Source organism: Sus scrofa, chromosome 16 (genome assembly GCF_000003025.6).
Source record: "Sus scrofa isolate TJ Tabasco breed Duroc chromosome 16, Sscrofa11.1, whole genome shotgun sequence".
Classification (NCBI taxonomy): Eukaryota; Metazoa; Chordata; class Mammalia; order Artiodactyla; family Suidae; genus Sus; species Sus scrofa.
The window spans coordinates 65,262,968-65,281,619 of NC_010458.4; positions in this window are offsets into that span (position 1 = coordinate 65,262,968).

The following is an 18,652-nucleotide window of genomic DNA, read 5'->3' on the forward strand; positions in this document are numbered from 1 at the left end:
TAGGGTTTTTATGGAGGCTTGATCACATAGGCATGATTGATGAAGTAATTGGTGATTGGTGATTGAACTCCATCTCCTGCCCTTCTTCCATCCCCAGAGGTCAGGGGGTGAGGGGTGTGGGACTGAAAGTCCAACCCTCTTATCACATGTTCAACTCCACTGGCAACCAGCCTCCATCCTTAAGTGGATTCCATTTCATTAACCCAACAAAATACACCTTTATGTTCACTTCACAAATTTTCAAGGGTATTAGAAGGTCTATGCCAGAAATAGGGACAAAGACCAAATATATATTTATTATCACGTCACAATATCACATCTCTCAACCCCAATTTCAGAAGACTTTATCCAGAAATGAGTTCTCCATAACAGCAGGTATTTAACAAGAGACCCAAGTTCATCATAGTTATAAAGGTGCTAAGAAGTAGTCTGACCCCTGGTATATACTTAAGATAGCAGCAGAAAGATTTGCTGATAGATTAGACATGGTTTTGAAAAAAAGGGTGGGAAGGAAGGAAGGGAGGGAGGAAGGAAGGGAGGCAGGGGAAAGAGGGAGGAGGAAGAGAAAAAAGCAATGAAGGAAGGAAAGAGTAAATAATAACTCCAAGATTTAGTCTGAGCAACTGAGACAAAAGATATGTTGAAAAATAGCTTTAAGGGAAAAACGAAATTATTAAATTATAATAAACATGTTAAGTTTGTCACCTTTAGACATTTAAATGGAGCTTTGAATAGGGAGTTGGGACTCTGGAGTTAAAAGAAAGGTCTAAGCTGAAGATATGAATTTGTCATTATTGGCACACATGGTATTTAAGCTTGTGAGCCCAATGAGATCATCAAGGGTGAGAACATATACAGAGAAGTCAGGGCCCAAGAATACTCCAGTATTTAGAAATCCAGGTGGTAAGAAGGAACCAGGAAAGGACACTGAGAAGGAAAAATAATGAGGTACAAAGAAAACCAAGCAAGTACAGTGTCCTGGAAGCCAAGTGAAGGAAATATATTTTTAAAAAGATCAACTGCTAATAGGTCAAACAAGATGCACCCAAAGAATTGACATGCGAACTTGGCAACATGGAACTTAATCATTGGCAACTTTGATAAGAGCTGTTTTTGTCAGTGAGGGAGACAAAAGCCTACATGGAACAGTTCATGAAAGAATGGCAGAAGAGGAACTCCAGTTGAATAACAGAATTGCCTAGAGTTCTGTGCTAAGACTCTGAAGTAAAGCCCAACTTTGAACAATGTCAAAGGGTGCTGAGCTCAATTAGTGATGTCTGCCATTAATATAGGATAGGAAAACTCTGATATTTATTACACATAATTACTATTCTTGTTCCAGGATATATTGTGGCTCATTCCATATTTTCTACACATCTTTTTATGCTATCATTCATTTGAGGTACTCATTAACAGTTAATTTAACATTGTTCCAATACATTCCCATTTTTCCAACATCCAGATAGTCTTGAATATTAAAAAAAGGGTGTTTTATAAAGTTGGATAGTTTAATGCCAGTTTCCAGCATATCATGTTAAGCAATTTATGAAATACTGAGTGTCCTGAAAAATACTTGGGATATCTTAAAAAGATACCACATTTCTCTGAATAACTAATTTACTAAGCAAAGGGCCTTAGAAAGGATAGACAAATCAAAATTTGACTATACAATGCACACTTGCATTTCCTGTATCCCTTTTCCCCGGAGTCAAGATTAGATAATACAGAATTTCACACACACACACACACACACACACACACACACACACATATATCTTTTGCACAGTTATTTCATTTTTCTTTGAAGGTCATTGAGGCTTCTCTATCAAATGGCCACAATGTACAGGAATAGAAACTAGTAGAAACAGGAGGTATACAGAAATATCCAAAATTTAATTCATTGGCCAACTAATTCCCATTATGGCCACACTTGCTTCACGTTTTACGGTTTATCCCAGTCTCCAAAAGCACTCAGACCCTTGAGAAAATACTTCCTTACTATGGTTTTCAAAGGTTAATTTCCCTTTAAATTTGCATGTTTGGGGATTTCCCACTGTGGCGAAGCAGAAACGAATCTGATTAGTATCCATGAGGATGCAGGTTCAGTCCCTGGCCTTGCTAGTGGGTCGGGAATCCAGCATCGTTGTGAGCTGTGATGTAGACTGAAGATGCAGCTTGAATCCTGTGTTGCTGTGGCTGTGGTGTAGGCCGTTAGCTGTAAGTTCCAATTCAACCCCTGGCCTGGAAACTTCCATATGCCACAGATGTGGCCCTAAAAAAGAAAAAAAAAAAATTGTCTGTTTGCATTATAACACATAACTTCTCAGAGCTGGAAAATGTCTTCAGTTATTTTGTTCAAACACCTAGGCTCTGTGATGAGTGAATCCTCAGGGCATATCCTTGACAGCCCTCGAATCTCTGGTTAAACATTTTTGGTGATGGACAATTCATTTGATCTGGAGAAAGCAGCACTCTTCAGCTGTCAGTCTTCTGAAATGGGAGTTGAAGGGGGACCTGGACACTCAAATAATTAGGGAAATATGTACACAGGCGGGTGTGTTTTCTCACATACCTTACAGGTTTGCATAATGAGATACTCATATTCTTTGGTTATCTGGGGCTGATTCATTTTGAGGATTCTCTGATTTCAGAGGCTCTAAGACAGAGAAAGCATTCTTTATTTGTCAACTAAATGGCCTCCAACTATGCCCAGACTTAAGAGGGCTCCCATTAAAATAAATTCAAGGCTGTCTGATTTTTAAATCTCTTTTGTTCCTGGGCTTGCAGAGAAGCATGTGGTTGCAAGGGTGGAGGGACAACGAGAATAACAACCTCCAAGTTCTCTAATTATGGCACCAATAATCCCCTTTATATTCTGGTGTTTTGTAGCATGTTTATGGTTTTCATCTTAAAGGCTGAACAAAAGCTGACTCCAATTGCTACAAACTCATGAGGCCCCAGCTAGAGGCCTCAAGCAAGGAAACAGACAGAATGCATGGGAACCTAGTTTCTCAGATTAAATATGACAATGGTGCAGAGTCCATATGTCTCAGGAAAAAGGGGATATTTAAAAGTCTCCAGGGTGCCCTGTGAAGTCAGGATTATCCAGGACCCATGCAATTGTTCATTTTTCATCCTCAGTGAACTGTCATATGGATTCTGTCCTTCACTTATACTTAAAGATGGATGGCCAATTGTTTAAGCCTGGTGTTTTTCATTAATTAGGTCTCTGCCACCAAAGCTTTAAGTGAAGTCATCTAATTTAGACTTTGCTGAGTGGGCTATAGAAAATCAGTATTAATTACTATTTTTTTAATTAATTTTTATTTTCCATCTGACTCAGCCAGTCAAGGATAATAGGGCTTTGGAATCTTACAAACTGATTCCACATAGATAACAGAAAGTATTAGAATCATTTTTAGAAGTGAGCAATTTCATAAATTGGGTCTAGGTATATGCTCTGAGCAAACAAAGAAGAACAAGAAAATAAAACATCAATTTTGTCTTATTTCCACCTGTGGAGAGATGGGGTAAGACTGTGTTTAGGTTCATCTATGGATTCTGTATGCTTATTTACAATCTCAAGTATCCAAACAACATTCTCTTTCATGCTGAAGGGGAAAAAAAGTTGATTAAGGAGTGATTTTTTTTTAAAGGCCAGCCAGGCAATCTGGTTATATCCATCATTACCTTTAGTTAATGACCTACTTGGTAGTTAGCAGCTGCTGTTGCCAAGGAAAGGTACCTGGTTTCTAACAGTAGTACCTCATTGCTAGTTAGAGTGAGAGAATGAGAGAAATCAATGGCCTGCGTCAGGGCCATGTGGGTGAGTGGGCCCAGCTTGAAAAGAATGTGCTTTTCTTCAGTGTCCTAGAAGGAGTATAAGTCTCTGCCTTGGAAGGAACCTAAAAGAAAGAACAGTCTAGGATAGGGTTACCCTAAACCTGGACAAAGCCAGTTGGAAAGAAGGAAGGGTATAAGGAAAGCATTTACAGGGTTCACATTTCCTTGGGGAAGAATATAACATGTCATTTTGCCAACAAAATGCCAATTTATCCATTTCTTTTTTAAAAACCTAACTGCTGAGCAAAAAGAAAATATCTGTGCCAGTGTGATTGGGGCATTCTCTTCCTGCCGTCAAGCCACATGGAAAGTCAGACTTGGGGATCAGAAGGGGACTTGGAGCTCATGAAATCATAAGTGAAAGGCTGGATAAATGGGATCTTTAGTGGCCTCCATCTGACAGTGACAAAGATCTTGCCACACAGACCATAAGTTGTCGGTCCTTCAGCTAGAACTCCTCCCATTCATTGTCATACTAGCTCTAACCTGCCACTGGAACCAAGAACAAAGAAACACAAAACTAAAATCAAGCATCTCCTGCTGGTCTCTAAGTGATCCATGAAGAGTTTAGCTGCATCCTATTTGGGTGATGTAGAGGCAGGGAAATAGCCAAGTTTGCAAGGATAAGCACAGACTCATGTGTTCAGAGCACTAAAGACACAAGAGATATAGAGACAGATAAAGATATAGACATATAGATGTAGAGTAATCTAGGAATCCATCAATTTATGCTCAAGTCCTTAAATTTATAATGATTTTCTCAAAAAAAAAAAAAAAGCAAATTGGTTATCTTCAGAGGAGGATAAGAACCAATTCATTACCTTTATGATAAATAAAGAAAAAGAATCAAGCATCTCCTATATGAACCACATTTGGTAATCAAAGAGTAGATGAGGGGAAGCAGCTGTTAATAAATTTTCTAGCTAATAAATGAAAAGGAAATGATAGAATTAGACATCCCCATTCAGCAATTTCCATATATTGAGTATCGGCTGCTGTTAACATCTGAAAAAGAGCAAATGTAAGGCATTTTATGCCTCCTGGTCAAAGAACACAATGCCACCTACCAAACGGATTGAAACTGAACTTAATGGGCTTTCTGAATACAGGCCTAGCTTGAGAAAATACAGAGGACAGAATAACATATTGAACAGTTCAATGAGTATATAATCAGCAACATCCATATTACTGGAAAATTCTACAGATGAAAATGGTAAATTGGAAGAAAAAGAAAGGAAGGTATAAGAAATCGGTAGATTAAAAGAGCCTTGAAAGACTTGTCAACTTTTTTAATAGGTAAGACTAAGTGTCTTGGGATGCTCACTTGGATGGTAAAACTATAAAGGATGCAAGGACCTTTAAAAGAATGAAAGTAGTAGGAGTTCCCATCATGGCTCAGTGGTTAACAAATCCGACTAGGAACCATGAGGTTGCAGGTTCAATCCCTAGCCTCGCTCAGTGGGTTAAGGATCTGGCATTACCATGAGCTGGGGCGTGGGTCGGCACCTACAGCTCTGATTAGACCCCTAGCCTGGGAACCTCCATATGCTGCGGGTACAGCCTCAGAAAAGACAAAAAGCCAAAAAAAAAAAAAAAAAGAATGAAGGTAGAATACTATTTTTTTTTTTTTTTTTTTTGTCTTTTTGCTATTTCTTGGGCCGCTCCCGCGGCATATGGAAGTTCCCAGGCTAGGGGTCGAATAGGAGCTGTAGCCACTAGTCTACACCAGAGCCACAGCAACTCGGGATCCGAGCCGCATCTGCAACCTATACCACAGCTCACGGCAATGCCGGATCGTTAACCCACTGAGCAAGGGTGGGGACTGAACCCGCAACCTCATGGTTCCTAGTCTGATTCGTTAACCACTGCGCCACGACGGGAACTCCTAGAATACTATTTAATACCACATACAAAAATAAACTCAAAATGGATTAAAGACCTAAAAATATGGCTAGACACTATAAAACTCCCAGAGGAAAACATAGGCCAAACACTCTTTGACATAAATCACAGCAACATCTTGTTTGGTCCACCTCCTAGAATAATGACAATAAAGACACACAAAAAACCAATGGGACCTAATCAAACTCAAAAGCTTTTGCACAGCAAAGGAAACCATTAAAAACAAAACAAAACAAAACACAACCCACAGAATGGGAGGAAACCAATGATGCAACAGACAAGGACCCAATCTTGCCAACAATGCAACAGGTAAGGACATAATCTCCAAAATATACAAAGAACTCATGAAACTCAATAACAAAAAAACAAATGACCCAATTGAAAATTGGGCAGAAGACCTAAATAGACAATTCTCCAAAGAAGACATATGGATGGCCAAAGGCATATGAAAAAATGCTCAATATCACTAATTACTAGAGAAATGCAAATCAAAACTACAATGAGGTACCACCTCACACCAGTCAGAATGGCCATCATTAACAAGTCAACAGATGAAAATCCTATAAAATTGGATTGTGATGATCATTGTACAACTATAAATGTAATAAATTCATTGAGTAATAATTTTAAAAAAAAGGTCAACAAATAAATGCCGAAGAGGGTGTGGAGGAAAAGATACTCTCCTCCACTGTTGGTGGGAATGTAAATTGGTACAACCACTATGGAAAACAGGATGGAGGTACCTCAGGAAACTAAATATAGAGCTCCCACATGATCCAGCAATTCCACTGCTGGGCATATATCTGAACAAAACTTTCATTGAAAAAGGCTGTGTTCATTTACAATAGCCAAGACATGGAAACAATTTAAATGTCCGACAGATGAATGGATTAAGAAGATGTGGTACATATATACTCAGCCATACAAAGACAAACTAATGCCATCTGCAGCAACATGGATGGATCTAGAGACTCTGATACTAAGGAAGTAAGCCAGAAAGAAAGACAAATACCATATGATATCACTTATTTGTGGAATCTAAAATATGGAACAGATGATCCCATCTAAAAATAATAAGCAAACTAAAAAATAAAACAAACAAAAAAACATATCATGGCCAAGGATATCAGAATTGGGGTTTCCAAGGGAGAAAGGGGAGGGAGTGGGATGGATGGGCATTTGGGGGGAGGGCGGGGTCAGATGCAAACTGTTATATCTGGAATGGATGGGCAATGGGACCCTACTGTAGAGCACAGGGTGATTGGGTCACTTTGTTGTACAATAGAACTTGATGAAACATTGTGAAACAACTATACTTTGATAATAATAAAATAAAATAAAATAAAGTAACTTTATAGTCATCACTAAAAGGTCATGAGGGTGGTTACCTTGGGGGAAGGGGAAAGATCAGATGGGGTGTATAGAAAACTTCCTGTAATGAAATAAAGTTTAATCTCTTATCCTGCATGAAGGTTAGAAGGGTGTTGCCTTCTAACTTATTAAATTATACAGCTATTTTGTGTTACTTTTTACATCTGTTTAACAGTAAAAAGGTTTGCAGAATGAACAATCTACTCTTCCTCTTTCTCTTACGTTTGGTTTTATAGGTACCTGGGCCTAAGGAAGGCTTCTTACCCTCCATAAGAGACGCAGCCAGTCAATCATTGCCCAATGTCAAGGTATTTTAGAAGAACTACATGATGGGCTATGTCCATTTTGATTTGGTGATTTGGGTCTGTCCTTGACTGACACCTCTTAAGACCACTCTGGACCAAAAGCAACATTTCTAAGAGGTCTTCCAGGAATACAACCCCAACCCAAGAGGCCTAGTAGGCATTACATCTTCGTGGTGACAAATAGGACCAGTTGTTTGAGGGGACAGAAGTTATTCTTTTTCATAGTCCTCCCTCACATGGACCAGAGTGTGTTGGCAGTGTGTCTGTTAGGAAAGAGAAAGTGACTTCAGCATCCCAGTATATTATCAAGACGAAAAAAATTACCTCATCAAAGCTAGTCAAGAAACCATACACCATTTAAGATTCTTGCTCTCAGCACCAAACAGCAAAGCTGCAAATGGCTAAGAGCAGAGGTTGTTGCTAGAAGTTTCCTGAAGGACAGAGAAGAGAAGACGACCTCAACTATATCAGCTTTTACAGATCCCTATCCAGCCCTCTTCCATTGCCTGAGTGGGCCTCGGCTGCATATGTGTCTACTTGGCCCAATAAAATAAGAGCTCTGGCACTCTCTTCAGATGAGCCTACCTCATTCTCAGGCAGTTTGCAGCCAGTGCCTGGATACAAGAGAACTGGTGCCTTGAAAGTGGAAGTGAAGACCTCAGCTTCAATCCCACAAGGTCTACCAGCTTGGTTTTGTAGCTCCCTGCCCCCAAATCATTTCTGACCATTATTTTTAATAATGATGATGATAAGTTATTGTTGAAGTTTCCGGCTCAAGAGCACTTGAGACTGGCTTATATTAAACTGGCTAATAAAGCCCCTTGAGTCAAGGCAAATTGAAAGGGAAGGCAGAGATTTGGGAGTATGGAGCATGGGAGAAGAGGGAGCTATTGGAAAGAAATCTCTCAGCACAAAGCACTTTATAAGTCTTCAAAGTGTTTTTAAACTCCATCTGATATGTAACTCAAAGCTAACGAAACTGCACATGTATATCCCACACCTAGACTGCATTCACACTGGGCATGTAAAATCCAAAATGCAAGACTTTATGGAGCTGGAACCCATGATATGTCTGCCTGTCAGGAAGCAGATGAAACAAGACTTGATGACCTCAGCTAGCAGAACTCTGGGGCTCAGACAACAGCTTTGCCACACCCAATGCCCTATAAGGGAGCTGGGGTTCCATTTCTTCAGGAGACAAGGTTTATGGATGCTATGATAATAATCTCTTCATTAGAAACCAGCTTGTCCAACATCCTCAGTTTATCAGTGGAGGAACTAAAGTGTAAGAAGGGATGTACTTGCTTAAAATCCCCATAGTAAATATTAATTCTGTATCCTCCTCATCTTCCTGGATGACAAAGCCACAGTTCTGTTTGGGTAGTCACTTGCCATATAGCCATGTGCTCAGAAAAGGGGTCCACAGCTGCCATCAGGGAAAACAAACCATGGCTGGCCAAAGCCAATCATAGCCTCCCATCATCCTTAGCAGTGACTGGTTAGATACAGACATATGACCAATTGTGGCCAATGGGATATTGGGATAGTCTGCTGAGGAATTTCTAGGAAACACTTTCCTCAAGTAAAAACAAGAAAGAAGAAAAAGAAACACTCTTTTCTTGGAATGTTACAATGTCTTCATATGACACCTGAAACTTCTATAGCCACTGTATGTATAAACATGAAAGGGAGCACAAGCACAAAGATGGCAGACCTACGTCCTCAGCGATGTCAAGAAGCTGCAACTCTGGACTTCTTTCTACATGTGATAGTAAATATCCTTGTTGTTTAAGCTACTTTTGCCATACTTTCAATTTCCTGCAATCTGAAACATTCCGCTCTTACAACCACACAGAAAGTCTGTGGCAGAGCTAGGATTAGAACCAGAGGTCATGATTCCCAGGCCAGTGAAGGCTTCTATTTAAGGCACTGAGGAAGTGTGTGAACAGACGTATCAGTCTAGACCATGCTGCAGTAAGAAACAACCCCCAAATCTCAGGGGCTCACAGCAGCAAGTTTCTCATTCTTGTAGTGTAACATGTCCACCAGGGTTGGCTAAAGTTCTGCTCCAGGGACCCAGGCTAATGGAAAAACTCTTTTCTGGAATATTGCTGGGTTTGTGATGAAGAGAAAAAGAGAGCATGTTAAACCCTGAAGTGCTCTTAAAACCTGTGCAGAAATTACACATATGACGTTCACTCACATTTCATTAACCAGAGCAAGTCAAGAGCTTACTATCAGTGAGAAAGGGGAAAAAATATCTTTTCTTTATGTAAACACCACATTTAATCTGTATTTAATGCTTATAAGAAATATTTAAGCACCCTGGATAACTAAGACGGCTACTGAGTTCTTTTGAAATATATCTAAACTTTATCTTGTTTTAGGAAACACGACTGCCACATGCTTTTTATGATAAACTTTTCTTCTAAATATCTTTTCACATTAGAGTAATTACATGTCCATTAAAAATGGTTTCCATACTGTATTATATACTTGAGTGTTGCTAAGAGAGTAGATCTTAAATGTTCTCATCATAAAAAACAAACAGTAATTTTGTGATGGGACAGAAGTATTAGCTAATGCTATGGTAGTAATCATTTTGCAATATATAAATGTATCAAATCATCATACCCCTTAAAACTTATGCAGTGTTATATGTCAATTATACTTCAACAAAGCTAAGAGGAGAAAAAACATTTTAAATTTCCAAATAAGTGTAAGTTTTTTAAAAATGAAAATGCCTTGATTTTGGCAGCCCTGCAGCATATGGAGTTCCTAGGCCAGGGATCGAATCTGAGCCAGAGTTGTGACCTAATGCCACAGCTGCAACCACAGCAGGTCCTTAACCCACTGTGCCAGGCCAGGGTCAAACCCGTGTCCCTGCTGCTATAGAGGCACCATCGTTCCTCTTGGGTAACAGCAAAATTATACTCTATATATTCACATCTATATAATATACGTAAATTTACACATATATTTGTGGCTTATTACTAAAAATACCATTTTGCACAAGTATACATAGTATTTTGGACATTTTTGCTTGTAAATATATAATTACTTTTCTTTTTAATGATTATATAGTATTCCACAGTGTGGATGTAATATAATTTACATCACAATTTCTCTCAGAATGGATATTTACGTTATTCCACTTTTTACCATCATAAATAATTCTGTACTGATCATCCTTTTACACGTAGATATAAATATCTTCAAACTCCTGCGAGTATTTCTATAGGATAAATTCCAAGAAGCAGAATTGCTAGGGGAAAAGGTTTACACCTTCAAAAATTTAACAGTTATTACCACACGCTCTTTAAAAAACATGATTAGACCAATTACATCATTGAGCTGGTGAACCAACTGAATCCGGCCAATAGCGTATTGGACAGTGACCCCTTTAGACAAAAATATGTGCTGAGATCTTCATATGTAGTCAGTAAAAAAGATACTTGACATATTTATAATGGTCCCTTTTAACAAGCTTAAATCTAGGAAGGGAGAGAAAAGAGATGTCAAAACACTAAAAATACCTAAATATTTAGCATAAGAAGCTGGATCAGGCACATGCTGAGACAGTGACAAGGAGGCAGCTAGACTAAGGGAATGTTCAGAGAAGTGAAGGGTGTCAGTGTTGGAACAGGGAAGCCTTGCTGAAAAGAAGCAATGTCATTAATTACAGTTGGTAGAAGGGGGAGCTGAGATGGGGTTGATGGCAGCACTGGAGCGGAAGAGAGAGGTTTTATGGGCCAATGAGCTCACAGGGTTGGTATGCTGAGCTAATCACATTAGGGTCAGGGTCTCCTCTTCAGGCTAAGATTTTACATAACTGCCTGGCTTGGGTCATTTTCTCCAGAGTGTCTTAGCAACAGGGGATTGGTCTGAGTGATCAACCAGAGATGAGAAGAGTTTGGCCCTCCCAGTACAGCTTAGCCATTTCATCCCCAAGAGGGAAAAAAAAAAAAATCAATCAACCCAAAGGATATATACAAATCCCCAAAGGGTCTGAGTTCATAGGCCCTCTGGAAAACCTTAACCTTTTGCTTTCAGGAGAATCTTAAAACAAATAGCCTAATGGGGACATCGTTAGTCCCTCTGTAAGCCTGGATTTCCATGGAAAAGACCAGAACCAGCTCCAAGCTTAGGGGTCTGGATACAAATGCAAATACAGCCATACTCTTTCCCAAGGCCAAGGCCTCTCTGATCATGACACACTTTTCTATCAGATCTAGAAACAGCCCCAGATAACTTCAACACTGCCTTCCAAGCAACCACCACAAATCAAAAGCAATTGGCACTGGCACTGAAACCCATCTGCCATCCCTGAGTTATGACAACAAATTAGTCATTTCCTCATCAGGCATTCCCACCCACCAATTACTTCAACCATAAGCTTTTCTCAGAAGAAGCCACAGACATTGAGACCTTATACAGACCTGAATGGCCCACAGTGGGAAGTGAGGGAAGGCTAATCCACCTCTACTGCTGCTCCCAACCACCCCTACCCCACCATCACGTCCACTCCTCCAAGCCCCCACATCCTTATAAAAAGGTTTGCCATGAAGATACTAGCTCTTCATCTGCGCTCCCACCTAGAGGTGGTTACTTCATTCGTTATTTCAAGAAATATTTACTGAGTGCCCGCTATGTGTCAGGCCATGTTCTACAGACTCAGGCTACAGCAACTGGGAACCAAGGCAAAACTTCTGCCTTTGTGGAGCTGACGCTGAGGGGAAAGACACAGACAAGAAGCAAGGTAAAGAGGTAAGTGCATGGCAGGCTAACTGCCAAATGGTAAGAAGAACTCAAAAGGCAGGAAAGGAGAATAGAGAGTATTTGCAGGTGAAGGGTGGATAGACATTTTAAAAGGGAAAACTTGAAGTTCCCACTGTGACACAGTGGGTTAAGAATCCAATTGCAGTAGCTCAGGTCACTGTGGAGGTGCAGGTTTGATCCCCAGTGGGTTAAAAAGATCCAGTTTTGCCACAATTGTGGTGTAGGCCACAGCTGCAGCTCAGATGCAATCCCTGGCCTGGGGGGGACTCCAGACACCATGGGTGCAGCCATTTAAAAAAAAAAAAAAAAAGGAGACATGTGACAAAGACCTGAAGGAGGTAAAGAAGCATGTCATGAGGAAGAACCTTCCTTAGAGAGGCCCTTGGGCAGAAGCAGGTCAGGCATAGCAAAGAGGTTGATCTAAGTGGACAAACCAGGGAGTATAGCAGGAGACGTCAGAGAACAAAGGAAGACGGTAGGTGTGGGGATGGGGTGGGTCAAAAGAATGGTATTTACAGGTCGTAGCCTAAGGGGGGGGTGGGTTTAAAGAATTGATACTCAGTTCTGGAAGACCAATAATGAGTAAATTACTACAAGAAATTGACTCAAAGTATAACAAATGTGGCACATTTATAAAAGGGAGAGGTGGTACACGGTGCTACGGGGGATATAAGGGGTCAGTTTAATGGCATCACATCTGGTTATCTGGGAGTGCTTCCTGGAGGAGAGAACATCTAAGCTGAGCCCTGCAAGATTAGAGGAGTCTGCCCAACAAAAGGGTGAAGAAAGAGCTGAGCAGAGGACGGAGCGTGTAAAAGGAGGCTGGTTGGGCTGAACGAAGGGCTGCACCCTCGCAGCACAGAGAGCACGGGGCAGGGGTTGAGATATTAGCCTGGAGAGGCCAAGAGGAACAGAAGAACAGAATCCTCAGGGCCTTGAAGAGCTTCTGAAGGGTTTTTGACTTTATCCTACAGGGAAGAGGAAGTTTTTGAAAGGTTTTAAGCATAGACTTGATCTGTCTTACCTTTTTTTTTTCTTCTTTTTTTGGAAAAGATTACCATGTCACCATCCCTGCTCACTTCTTAGATCCTTGAAATGGCATGATAAAGTAATTTTTTTTAAAAGTGGGGCCTGTTTCTTTTCTAAGTAGTCATCTTGAAAGCATACCTTTCATCTCTGAACTCCCTACCTGGTCAGTGGAGCTGCTGCCCTCTGACTTGTCCTTGCAAAACAAAGCCTTGCCCACTCTTCACCTGTCCTGGGATAGGAAATCCCAGAGACATTTGCCAAAGCAAGGCATGACAGGTACGGATGAGAACACATCTCAGAGGGTGAGAGGAAGACAAATCTGGTTTCCCCTTTTTGCTGCAGGCTTTTTCCATGCAGAAACTCAACAGATCGAAACCATTTCAAATTGGGACAAAAACCATATGGTTTCCAGAATCACACATTGTTTTTACAAGGTTCAATGGCTGAAACTGCCTTTCTCTCTTGGTGGAAGTGAACCAGAATTTTCCAACTTGCTACTCAGGGGTCTTTACATGAGGCCTAATTAATTCATTTGTTACCTGTGTAGACAACTTGTAAGGTGTCACAAGTGATCTGGAACATGCATAATATCAAAGACGACATTCTTTCCTTCTGCCCGACATCATCCTGAGCCCTGTTTTTCTCAAAAAGCAGCGTTTATGAATCTCCAGGCAGTGGGAACTTGTTGTTGGTGTTTTGCTGTGTTCTTTGTATTCCAAAGTTCTTAGTATATTCCATACTCTAAATTAGGCCTCAAAAATATTTCTGATTAAAAATTTATACAGCTCATGACAGCCTCTTTCTAGAACATAACCCCTAACTAATTCATGTTCACTTACCCTGCAGTTTTCTATTTATAATATTTTACAATTTCTGTGTATTTGTATTATAAATTATTAAATGACATCAAGGTTTTTATTTTGATGAGGGAATTTTTGATGAATTTGACAGTGTAATTACTTCAGATCCTGCTCTGGATTGCTGGGAAAATATTTAATTTTATTTACCTCAATGAATAATTAAAGCATGCAAGTAGTGGGCTCTCTTGCTGTGCCTTCTAGCTTCTTACTTCTGTTTGCTTCTTGCTAATTAAAATAGTGATGCTTATATGAGCAGTGGCTTAAAAGAAATAAATTACCAATTTGAGGTGGGAGGAAGGAGTAGAAGGAAGGAAGGAGGGAGATGATGAAAACTTGGCTGTGTTTTAGTGTATGGAGAGGGAAGAGCAAGCTCCTTGTTTATTTAGTGAACCACCCTCCTAATTCCAGGAACTTCTTATCTACAAGCCTCCTCAACTGAAACAGCAGAAAAGATATGGCAACAGAAGCTGGGAAAAAATACTACAACTCCATAAACCCAGAAGATAACTGATTAGCATATGTGCTATCATATTTGTTCATGAATTACATTTTATATGATTTCTATTTGATTGTCATAAAACCCCTATAAGGTTGACCCAAGGCCAACCTTAATATTCCTACTTGAGAGGAGAAAGTTGAGCTTCATTTTGATGAACAGCCTAGTCCCAAATCACTGGAAAGTCTGAGGTCCAAGGTATCCTGACTCTTAATCCACTGGGATTAAGGAATCAAGGAGTGATATTTTCTCACCATCTGAATTTAAGCAATCCAAAACAGCTATTAAAAACAAGACATGATCCCAAAATAGAGTCACTTATGCCAAGCCCCATGTCATCAAACGTAATTTAACTTAATTACAGTTTTGGCCCTCCCAGAAATGGAATCTTTTTTTTTTTTAGTTATTTTATTTTATATTTTATTTTTTCCATCGTTTGAACATTTTTATTTTCTGCTTCATCATAAAATAATAAGGAATTATTTCAAAACATCAGTTACGTTTGACCATCTGAAAGCAGTTAGCAGAAATCACCCGATCAGCACTAGTTGGATAATCTGCCCAAGAGATCTCTACTGTCCCCTAAAGGAAAATAACCTTGCAACAACCAATCTGGTTTTTTGCCTAGTATAACTTCCCTGTTCCTGCTCCCTCTGCTTACAAAAGTCTTACGTTTTGTACAGCTCTGACAAGCACCATTCTATCTGCTAGGGAATTTTTTTTTTTTTTTTTTTTTTTTTTTTTGCCTTTTTGCCTTTTCTAGAGCCGCACCCACAGCACATGGAGGTTCCCAGGCTAGGGGTCGAATAGGAGCTGTAGCCACCGGCCTACACCAGAGCCACAGCAACGCGGGATCCGAGCCGCGTCTGCAACCTACACCACAGCTCACGACAATGCCGGATCCTCAACCCACTGAGCAAGGCCAGGTATCAAACCCGCAACCTCATGGTTCCTAGTCAGATTCGTTAACCACTGCGCCACGATAGGAACTCCTCTGCTAGGGAACTATTGAATAAAGCCAATAGGATCTATAATTTTACCCAGTTGAATTTCGTTTTGTAACAGAATAAACATGCTATTAGGCATTCAGTATATCTTACCTAGAGAATGTGTGGGTATGATTTTCAAACACTAAAACTCTTGAGACATCAGTGGAAAGAGCAGTGACCTGTCAATCAGCTCAAGTCACTACTCTACTCTAGACCTCAGGTGCCTCACTCAGCAATGGAGACAATTCAGGTATCCATCTCTTCAAGTTGCAAGCACTGAATGATACAGTGCAGAGAAAGAACCCAGTAAGCTCTTCCTACTGTTCAATGGCACATAATATTCACTACAGTACTAGAAGTACTAATGACACCTTAGTCATCTTTGTACCAGGCACTGACTCAAGGCAGGTTGTTCAATAAGAGAGTTGGATGTGTGACTGAGTGGCTTCAGCGGGTCCCTGACGAGACTGAGAGCTGCTAATTACATCATAAAGTCCTGGAGGACAGGACATCACCTGTTCTTTTCCCCCACTCAGGGTACTGCTTGAACACAGATGATGCTAAAAAATGCCTGCTGAGTCTTACTAGAAGAGAACACTCAGTAGCATCCACACAGAACTAAGAGTTTGGCAGCAGCTTTTCCCAGGAGTGTTGCCTGAGGCAGGGGCTGTGAAAATCCTGGAAGTGCTGAGGCCACCTTAGTAAAGAACAGGGCATTGTTTGGGGCAAGAACCCCTGGTGAGCAAGGTTTTTCCGATCAAAGGCCCGGGTGCTCGCCATGTTCCCCAAGCCCCTGGGGCTCAGCGGTCATTGCGTGGCAGGAGGGCCACTGGGGCCCACCTCCCAGACTGTATCGATTAGCTGGCTCCATCTGCCACTCTGCAAACAAGCAGCCGGGTCCCCATTGGATGAACATGTCACCCATGGTAACGGATCCTCACAGCTGGCGTCTGACCACGGGACCCTCTGGGAGGGAATAATCAGAGCCTGAAAGCAGTCAGCCCACACCAAGCTAAATGCAAAATGAAATATAAATACATGTCTATTTTAATCTCCTCCCTCCCCTCTCAACCCAGAGCACCAGACGTCATTCCCAAACTGCACTGTCACAGCGGGGGACTGGTGGCCCCCAAGGCAGGTTGCTGGAGGGTCCTAAGAATAGTCTGTGGGAATTGGAACGCGGAGACCTCCCCAAGCTAGTTCAGGAGTGAGAGAGAAAATGCACTGAAACCCGGCTCCAGACAATCCAGATTCCAATTCTTTCCCCACTCACCTCTCCTCCATACCCCAGTCCTCCATTCTTCGTCCCTCCTCTTCCTATCACCACCCCTGCTTTCATGGCTCTCCCTCTCTTTCTGTCTACCCCCAAACCTCCCCTCATCTCCTCCCTCCTTTCTGTCCCCTCTCATCCCGATTTTATTCTCTTTGCACTGAATACCCTTCCTCCTCTTTCCTGGGTTACCCCTACTCCTCTGTCAAGCTTCAGCTCAAACATCTTTTTTCTCTGGGGATTCTGACCTGAATGCTCCCGCAAACTGTAAGGTGGTCTGCATCCTGTGCCCCTCACACTCTATGCTTTTCCTCTCACACTCAGCTGTCTGTCCTGTTAAGCTAAAAGCACCAAGAGAGCAGGAACCCTGTTTGGCAAGCTGACCATTCCATTCCCAGTACTCAGCACAGTGCCTGGCACCTAGCAGAGGCTTCAGAACTATTTAGTACATGACTAAACCCACATTGCCAAGTGCAGAGCCATACTTATAGGGCTTCTGGATATTATCCGACTCTGAAAATGGCCATCCATCAAATCCTTTGTCAGGTGCACCTTACTGAATTAGCCTAAGTCAAAAATAAAGGAAGGTGTCAGAAAGGTACTGGAGTAGCTCAAGATGCTAAAGCCACTACTGACATTCTGGACCACAGTATTCCTTGCCAGGGGGAGACGGGAGAGGGAGGGCTATCCTGTGCATCACAGGATGTGCAGCAGCATCCCTGGCCTCTATCCACTGCATGCCAGTAGCACTCCCTGCCCCCAGGTGTGTCAATCAGAAATGCCTCATAAGGTGGGTATTCAAAAATAACAGGAGGAGTTCCCGTCGTGGCGCAGTGGTTAACAAATCCGACTAGGAACCTTGAGGTTGCGGGTTCGGTCCCTGCCCTTGCTCAGTGGGTTAACGATCCGGCGTTGCCGTGAGCTGTGGTGTAGGTTGCAGACGTGGCTCGGATCCCGCGTTGCTGTGGCTCTGGTGTAGGCCGGTGGCTACGGCTCCTATTCGACCCCTAGCCTGGGAACCTCCATATGCCGCGAGAGCGGCCCAAAGAAATAGCAAAAAGACAAAAAAATAAATAAATAAATAACAGGAAAAATGTTCAGCTGCTACCAGTCAAAAGCATGTCGGAAAAATAAATAAATAAATAAAATTAAAAAAAAAAAAAAAAGGAGTTCCCATTGTGGCTCAGTGGTAATGAATCTAACTAGTGTCAATGAGGACACAGGTTCATCCCTGGCCTTGCTCAGTGGGTTAAGGATCTGGTGGGGCCATGAGCTGTAGTGTACATCTCAGATGAGGCTTGAATCTGGCGTTGCTGTGGCTGTGTAGGCCGGCAGCTGCAGCTCTGATTCAACCCCTGGCCTGGAAATTTCCACAAGCCGTGGATGCGGCCCTAAAAACAAAACAAAGCAAAACACAGTGACAGAAGCCCACTACACCTTTGCAGTGAGACCAGCGGTTCTCTGGGAGTGGTTTTGTTTACAAGGTCTGCAGACATTCCTGGCTGTTACAGCTGGGGGCAGGGGAGGCACAGGACAGGGCCCCACAGCTAAGAATGCTCGAGTCCAAAATGTCCACAGTGCCGTGACTGAGCAACCCTGAATCACATGGATAAGGCGAGCTTAACGGTGCACCTAGACATTTTAACTTTTCACTTCAAAGCCTGAACTATGCACTTGAATCTTGGATCCCAAAACTACACAGGGCCCCTTGCCTTCTTTAAACCAGCAGCAACTCCTTCATCCTGTGAAGAGTGCCTGGAATGAACGAGGAGCCTCTGGTAGACAACAGGGGGTGGTGTGTGCTTAAG